Here is an 8,140-nt window from a genome sequence, read left to right as displayed (position 1 = left end):
CTGTGAACAGTCCTTGAGACTCATGCTGAAATCTCATGTGTTGTTTTGATGACATGATCCCATGGGAGCAAGATCTTATCCATCTTTGGTTTGCTGCTGTGCCTCTAGTGACTGGAGCAGTGCCTGGAGTGGAGTCACAAGTACTTATTGAATGAATGAATGGGTTTCCTGCCATCTCCTGGTTCTGCCAGCTCCCATTTGTAGAAGAAAGATGGGGTGTCCCAGACAACACGGACTTAGGTATATGGAGGACAGGACAACATGACTGACTGGTCACACATACCAAGACCAGTGCAAGCGACCTTATTCAATATGTTACCCTCTCCTATACACAAGAAAATGAAAGCTCAAAGGAATGAAAGAATCCGCTCAGAAGCAGGGGAGCCACAGCTGGGAATCTCAGCTTTCCTACCTACCATGCTGCAGATGGACCACAGATAGATGGCCAATTTTCAATAAAGGGAGTAGTAAAGTGCACTCAGTACCCCTACAGTTATCGATTGTAAGTCAGTGGCACTTGGATGACTCAGAAGGGGATGATTTCAAAGCCCCAGGGGCACCCTGTCCTGCAGGGTCCCCATCTCACACGTGGTGCCGCACCTGTGCGCAGTGTGGGCCAGGTACAGCTGCAGGGACCCAGGGGCTGCTTTGCAGGCTACACTGTCTCAGCTCTGCAGGTCACCCTTTGCTTGTTTATACGAAAGGAAGAGAACAGTGCACTGATGTGGACTTTTCTTCAGGGTGTCATAGCAACCAGTGGGAGTCTCCAAGCCTAGCCTCAGTGAGGAGGGGACAGCAACACGATGGGTGCTTCTGTTTCTCCTTCCTGCTGTGTCCCTTTCCCAGGGCATCTGCGAAGGTTCCACTTACCTCCTCCAAGTCTGCCCCCATGGCCAGGTTTTCAGTGAAGCTGGACCTGGTGGGTTTGCAGGCACGGCCACCCTGTTTCCTGCTTAGGATTCATGCCAGATCACCCAGCATCATCTAACACGGCTGCATTTTACCTACTTCTCCCCTATGAGACTGTAAGCTCAGTGAGGACAGGGTTTTGCTGCCTTGGTTCCCTTCTGTGTTCCCAGCACCTGGCACACAGTAGGCAGGTAGCCCGTGTTTGTGTAATGAATATTCCCCCAACTTTCGTCACTCACACCCCACCTTCACACTTTTGATCGTATCTGTGTCCCCCTTGTATTATCTCATATTTTTCCTTCCAACAGCCCCCCGTAAAAAAAAAAAAAAAAAACTTAAAGAAATGAAATGCAAGGAAACTTTTTTATCACTGCCATAAATGGAAAGCCAATATCACTTGCCATAAATAGAAGACAACTGTTAAAATAAATGCCACAAAAACAAAATAGTGTGAAGAAATTTGAGCAAAAGCCTGTTGCCTGCAGAAGGCAATAGGCAGAGGTCTGCTCTCTCTTTCTCTCTCCCTCTCTCTGCTAGAGGGAGGACTCAGGGAGTGCTGGAGAGGTGTTAGAGATGGGCTAGCGCCAACCCGATTTTGTCCTTGATGGAAGGTTTTAGAGAGAACTACACAGGGAGCAGCTTTCTCACCATCTGAGCAAGACAGTGTGACTTGACTTCACTCTCAGTACCTCCTAAAAGCCAACCCTGGCCATGGTCCTCATCCCACACTTTGGGGAGCACAGAATCTGGACCCCTCGGTAAGGTTAGGGATCGAGGGACTGCTCCACAAATGCACCTGGCATTTGGGCCCATTCTAGCCCCTGAAGTGTCTCTGTGGGGGTGGGGAGAGGCGTTCTCTTGGGGTAGAGGGGATGGCATGTCCTGGTGGGCAGGGTGTGTGCGTGCATGCTAAGATGTTTCAGTCGTGTCCGACTCTTTGTGACCCCATGGTCTGTAGCCCTCCAGGCTCTTCTGTCTGTGGGATTTTCCAGGCAATAATACTGAGTGGGTTGCTATTACCTCCTCCAGGGGATCTACCCAACCCAGGGATCGAACCCGTGTCTCTTGAGTCTCCTACATTGACAGGTGGGTTCTTTACCACTAGCACCACCTGGGAAACCCGGTGGGCAGGGAACATCACCCTATTCCCTGGCTCTGCCTTCCCCGCAGCCTTGTTCTACTGGATTCCCAGGGCCAGTCAGTCCGTATCTCTATCTTAGCACTTATCCCAGTCCTGCTTGTATCAGATGAGCTTTGTCTGAGCCTGTCTTCCTCACCTGACTGGGAGCTCCCCACCGCGGGGACTGCCCGGTTCGTGTGCGCGTCTTCCATCACTTGGCAGAGTGTCCTGCATATGACTGGCTTTCCGGAAACATTTGTGGACTTGAATGGAATTGGTGATTAATCAAACGCCAAAGAGCCAATATTTCTTCCTGTCCAGTCAGATAGTATCAAAGATTCATCTACGCTCTCAGCCCTGGCTTTTTTTTCTGAAGTTTCCCCAGGACCAGGTGGGTAGATGGAGATTCCGATCTCCTGTATCCTTTGGAAGAAATTTGTTTTCCTGATCCCTGAGCTCTTCTTCCTGATCTGTCTGGCCCAGCTGGCAGGGAGGTTCAGCTAAGATGCTTTATGTTGCAAGTGACAGGAAAAACTCACATTAATGGTTGTATCAGGGAGGAGTTTATTGAACAAGAGAGTTTTAAAGTCTGGAGGTAGGGTTAGTATCAGGTGAGGCTTGGTCCAGCAGCTCCAAAGATGTTCACAGAGACCTCATTCCTCTCCATCTCTCTTGTCTGACTTCCTTGTTTCACCCTGAGGCTCTGCATGGAGCTCCTCCCCACACCCTACCTTGGGCAGCTCCTGGCTATCCCTTCCTAGTAGCAAAATAGCTGCAGTCATCCCAGTCTTATACCACATCCTTCAGGGGAACAATGAAGACCTCTCCCAGGCTTCCATGTAAGACAAGGCAGACCTTTCTTTCCCAGAAGGTCTAGGTCTATTCTCATGTCTCATTGGCTCTGATTGGGTGACCTGACCATCTCTGAATCAATAGACATAGCCAGGAAGAAGGGATATGCTGAGCAGCCAATCAGGGTCTGTTCCTGAAGGTGGGTGTGGAGTCAGCTCACCAATCACAGGCTGAGACATGGCCTACATATTCCCAAGGGGAATATTGGAGGACTGATTCTTGAAGGAGGAAGGGATGGATACTTGGGTTAAACCATGGATGTACTGAGCTGTAGGGGAGGTGAGCCGAGGGAGCCAGCCACTGTAGGGCTTCTTCCTCTGCAGGACAGGGGACTGTTGGCTGGGACCAATCCCTGAATCCAGGTGCTGTTGGGTCTGAGAAGGACACAAATAAACCACGTGGAACCTACCTCCAGTCCCCTCACAAAGACACAGACAGTGAGCACACGGAGCAACCACTGGCTCAGAGTTCTTTTTTTTTTTTTTAATATTTATTTTTAGCTACACTGGATCTTTGTTGCTACACACAGGCTTTCTCTAGTTGTGGCCAGTGCAGACATTCTTCCTTGCAGGGCAAAGGCTTCTCATTGCTGTGGCTTCCCTTGCTGCAAAGCACAGGCTCTAGAGTGTGGGCTCAGTGGCCGTGGAGCATGGGCTTAGTTGCTCTGTGGCATGGGGAATCTTCCCAAACCAGGGATCAAACCGGTGTTGCTTGTATTGTAAGGTGGATTCTTAACCGCAAGACCACTAGGGAAGCCCGGCTCAGAGTCCTTAACATGGGATCTGCAGCCAGATTTCAGGAGGTTCAGAAACTTCTGAAGTCACTTGCCCGATCCGTGGGGCCCTGTGTGTTCACTTTTCTGGGCAGAGGAGTCACAACTTAATGAGTCTCAGAGGGGCCTGTAGCCTGAACGAGCTTCCCTAAGAGGGGCGGCTATGTTCAAGTTTGAACAAGAGCTGGAGGCACAATCCAGAAGAGAATCTGCGTCCCCCAGCTCCCTGCCTCCACGTGCCTGGGTTGGGTATCACCGTGAAGTTTTCACTGTGTCGGTCCACATGCCTCATCTCATTTAATGTAATCCTCTATATGTGTCCTTAGAAGTAGTTGCTGTCACATTGTGTGAGTAAGAGAACCCATGATGTGCTCACAGTTACACATAGTAGGTTCAAGTGGGTTCATCAAATCCCCACAGGTCCCCCTTGTGACAATGCTACATGCACGGCCAGGCCCGAGGCGTGCGGGCTTGGTGGACCTGCAGTGTCTTTTAGAGGTCATCTGCTGGCTCCCAGGACTCCTGCTCTCCCCTGGGTGGCAATGACTTCCCCACAGAGGAAGCAGAGGAACCAAGCTAACATTTGGGGAGCAGAGTCTCTCTTCTAGGTGCTTTTCCTACAGACTCTGTCCCTACTCTCTGTCCCTTTAGCGCCACTTGGCAGGCACCACTGACCTTCCCACTCCACAGGCAAGGAAATGGTAGCCCAGGGGGTGAGGTCTCTTGGCCCAAGTGACACAGCGGTGATGGGGCTGGGAATTGAACCCAGGTCTGTCTGAAGCTAGAGCTAACTGGTGCCTTCTCTCCCGCCTTGTTCACTGTAAACAAGAGAGTAAAAACTTCCACTGTTTCACTGAGGGACTTGGGACAGCTGCAAGGCTGGCCTGACCATCACTTAATTTAGATTTGCTCCTTACAAGTTGTCAGGGAGGTGCCAGGGGCCATGGCCTGGTTGGAGACAGCCTGGCCCAGCCTTATTTCTCCTCCCGCCCTTCCAGCCTACCTGTCTCATCCAGCACAGAGGTCACCGGCCCTGCTGCCCTCCACAGGACCCGGCCACGGTGGGCTCCGGCACGCGGGTGGGGGGTCTGGGGCTTTCTGCTCCAGTGCGCAAAGCCACCGCCACCACCACACACTGCTCCGAACGGCTCCGAAAGCCATAAAGCAGCTGAGAAAAAATGACAGCGGGCGAGGAAACGAGCCACGGAGGAAATTAACTCGCACCCAGGGAACCACGCGGCTTTCTGCTGACAGAGAGGGCCGGCTACCTCATAAAACTAAACACTTAAACTCTCCTCTTTACAATAATTACAGCGCCTTGAATGCCTCTTTCCCCTGCCCCGGCTGGCCCGGGCCGGCTCTGCGCAGGGTACCAAGGGGAAAAGGCTGGAAGCCAGCGTGGCTGCCAGGGCCAGGGGCCCCACAGCAGGAGGATCAGCCAGAGAGCTAGCGAGTGTTAGAGCTGACCCAGTGCCCTGGGACCGGCTATTCCAACCCCCACATTTGACAGACAAGGAACCTGGACACCCAGAGAGGTTTTGTGACTAAGTGAAGGTCACCCAGCCAGTTAAAGGTGGAACAGACTAAAAGCAGTTCCTCTCCCCGATGGGCAGTAAGCCATTTCCACCAATCACTGCCCTTCATTCTACAAACATTTCCCCAAGCCCATTGGTGAGCCATACTCTGTGCTAGAGCCCAGGGAAAAGCCCAGGGGCTGTCCTGGCTCCAATCAGAAAGTGAGCTCTGCACACCAGGGCCACGTCTGGCCCCTTCGCATGTGTCCCGGCCCCCCAGAGCAAGGCCAGGCTCACAGGAATCCCTCTAGTGGGACTTCAGAGCGGCAGCCCTGAACCCCTGCAGGAAGACAAGCATCTTCCTCGTGCCCTGGCCATCTGGGCAACTCCGGGAAGACGGGCAGCCAGCTAGAAGCTTTTCAGCAGCAAAGAGCCCCGGAGCCAGGGCACGACTGCCAACAGTGGGGGTGTGGGGGGCGGCAGGCATCAGACTCATAACTGAGACAAGAGGACAGGCTTTGCTTCCCAGCTGCACCAAACTGCTCTGTGGGCCTTTGACCCCAGCTTCTCTCTCCTCTGCTCTGCCTTCGGGGCTGCCCATCGGCCATGCTGCGGAAGACTCCCGCCATATGTGACCCTACACCTGCTCCCCAGCACTCCCCTCCCCCACCTCATTGCCCAGTCCTCACTCAGACTTCTCCGCCAGGAACAGCCTTTCTCTCCTGCTTGGCATGTGGCTGCCTTCTGTACTTTAGCACTCCCCCACCAGCCCCCTCCCCGAGTGAGGGACAGCTGTTGTTTTTTTCCTGCAGGCAGCGGCCCCCCTCTGTGGGACCACCCCTCCCCCTCATTCAGTTTGAAAGGATCTGATCACTCGGGAGGGGTGGGAGTTAGGGTGGTGCATTCCACAGGCCTGGCCCATCATCATATCTCATCACCCTGGTTACTGAGGGTAGTTTGGAGATGGACAGGCAATCTGAAATCTAATCCAGGTGAATCCTGGGATGGTGGGAAGGGGTTCTCTCTTTCTGCTGGGACTTCTGAGCTGAGAGTATAAGCCCAATGCTGCAGAGGACTTGAGAATAAAGCCAATGCAGAGAAGAGACACCCGAGATAAGGACTTACAGCTTCCTGATGACTTGTTGAGCACCTGGATCCAGTCATGCTTGAAGTTATATGAGTCAGGAAATAATATTTATTATAATACTCATAATTATTCTATTATATCCAATTTTATATTTATGTGATTAATCACATAAATATATGTTAATAATGCTTATTGTGATGATTTTTATATTGTGAATAATAATTTTATAATTACTATTTTGCCTTAGTCAGTCTGAATTTAGTTTCTGTTACTTGCAACCCAAAAATTCTAAGTAATGTGGAAAGACCCCTGTTTAGGGACCCAGCTAACAGTGTTAATGGTCTCTTCTCAGGTCCTTCCCATAGAGTAACCTCAGGACCTGCCTGAGCCTGAGCTCTAGACTGCATTATTTTACTCCTTCTTCAGGGAAAGTCTCTGCTGTTCATCACTCTGGGGATATCTGCATTAAGCAGAGGGGTCCAGCTGTTCCCATCCAGACTTCTGAAGGCCCATGACATCACTTCTTCCCGGAACCTGGCTCCCAAGAAGGTGAGCAAGAATCAAGCCAGGTCTAGAGTTTTATATTTTCTGTGATGGATTATCATACATGTAGATTTGTTAGCAAACACATTTTTGGATTAGAATGTACACTGGGTTATTGAGAGTGAAGGAGAAAATAAGGAATGAACACATGGTGGCCCCTGCTCTACTGATGAGTCCAGCATCCACCCCTCACCTCACTCTCTGCGCCCAGATACGTGCCCTCTGGAACCACCCACCCCTCTCAGGGAGTGGACACTTAGGACAGACACCCAGAGCCTGCCATCCCTGACACAGCAATGTCAGAGTGAACACACCACCCTGCACAAGCCAAGAGGGTTCCATTCCATGAAGAATAAAGTCCTCTCTTTCCTCTGGGGTACTTGGCCTGTAGAATAAAAGTCTGGAGCTGCTGGGACCACCATGGAGAAAGAAGCTGCCAAAGAATGAAGCCAGTGCAGAAGAAGCAGACCTGGGTGGGGAAGAGGGAGCAGAGTCCTGACGACAGTGTTTTTATACCTGGATCCAGCCATGCCTGATGCTGCAGCTCATACCCTTGGATTTCTCAGTTGGCTTATTTTCTTGAGCCAGTTTGAGCTGGGTTTCTGACTTTTGCAAGCCAAAAAGTACTGACTAATACAGAGAAGTGTTCCAAACAAGTCATTTTAAGGAAATAACAATGACATTTTACAAGATGCCAAAGTCGTATATGACTGTTACAGTAGAGACTATTAACAACAGGAGTGATGCACTATGAGAGCAGATTGGCCCCTCTGTGCCGACCAGGCTCTGTGTAGCCAGGTGAGTGCTTTTATCTTGTGCCTTTTGGTATATGTGTGACTCTTCAGGGACGGGATGGCTTCCACCAACCTCATTTATCTGGTGGCTCTGTATAACTTTGTTCAGTGACTCAGTTTTTCCTCCCTTTCCTACGTATGACCAGGAACGTACAACCAGCCCGTAGACCATGATGAGAGTGTACTCCCACCCTCCACCCCACAAGAGCCCTTCACGTGGAGGCCCTCCTGTTCCTGGCGGCTCCTGAACACAAGCTTGGCAAACACTTCAAGCCGGAAGACATGTTACCCAGGAAAATAATTGCTCTCAGGGACTCACTGTCAATAAGTTGCTTCTGGAATTCTATTTACCTCTATTTCCCCTTTTCACACAAAGAAAACAAGACACAGATGGCTTTGCAAAATTCTCTGAAGGAAGTTGCCAAAGATCTTTAACCTCCTAAGTTCCCGTTCTCTCTCTCTCGGTCCTGAATCATTCGGACCATGTGTCACTCCCCTACTCAAAAACCCACCCAGCAGCCCACTGCCAACTGAATTGAATCCAGGTTT

The 8,140-nt window shown here is 50.9% G+C and overlaps 1 long non-coding RNA gene across 1 annotated transcript; it reads left to right on the top strand.

Moving 5' to 3' along the window:
* The first annotated feature begins 5,854 nt into the window (after window positions 1–5,854).
* LOC147369063 (uncharacterized) lies at window positions 5,855–7,697 on the top strand. Its single transcript, XR_015168472.1, has 3 exons — window positions 5,855–6,159; window positions 6,607–6,803; window positions 7,189–7,697. It is a non-coding gene; the product is annotated as an uncharacterized LOC147369063 (long non-coding RNA).
* Window positions 7,698–8,140: the final 443 nt, after the last annotated feature.

This window comes from Bos grunniens, chromosome 7 (assembly GCF_055505025.1).
Source record: "Bos grunniens cultivar Pamir isolate PY7600 chromosome 7, Bosgru_T2T1.0, whole genome shotgun sequence".
Classification (NCBI taxonomy): Eukaryota; Metazoa; Chordata; class Mammalia; order Artiodactyla; family Bovidae; genus Bos; species Bos grunniens.
This window is presented reverse-complemented; position numbering and strand designations above follow the sequence as displayed.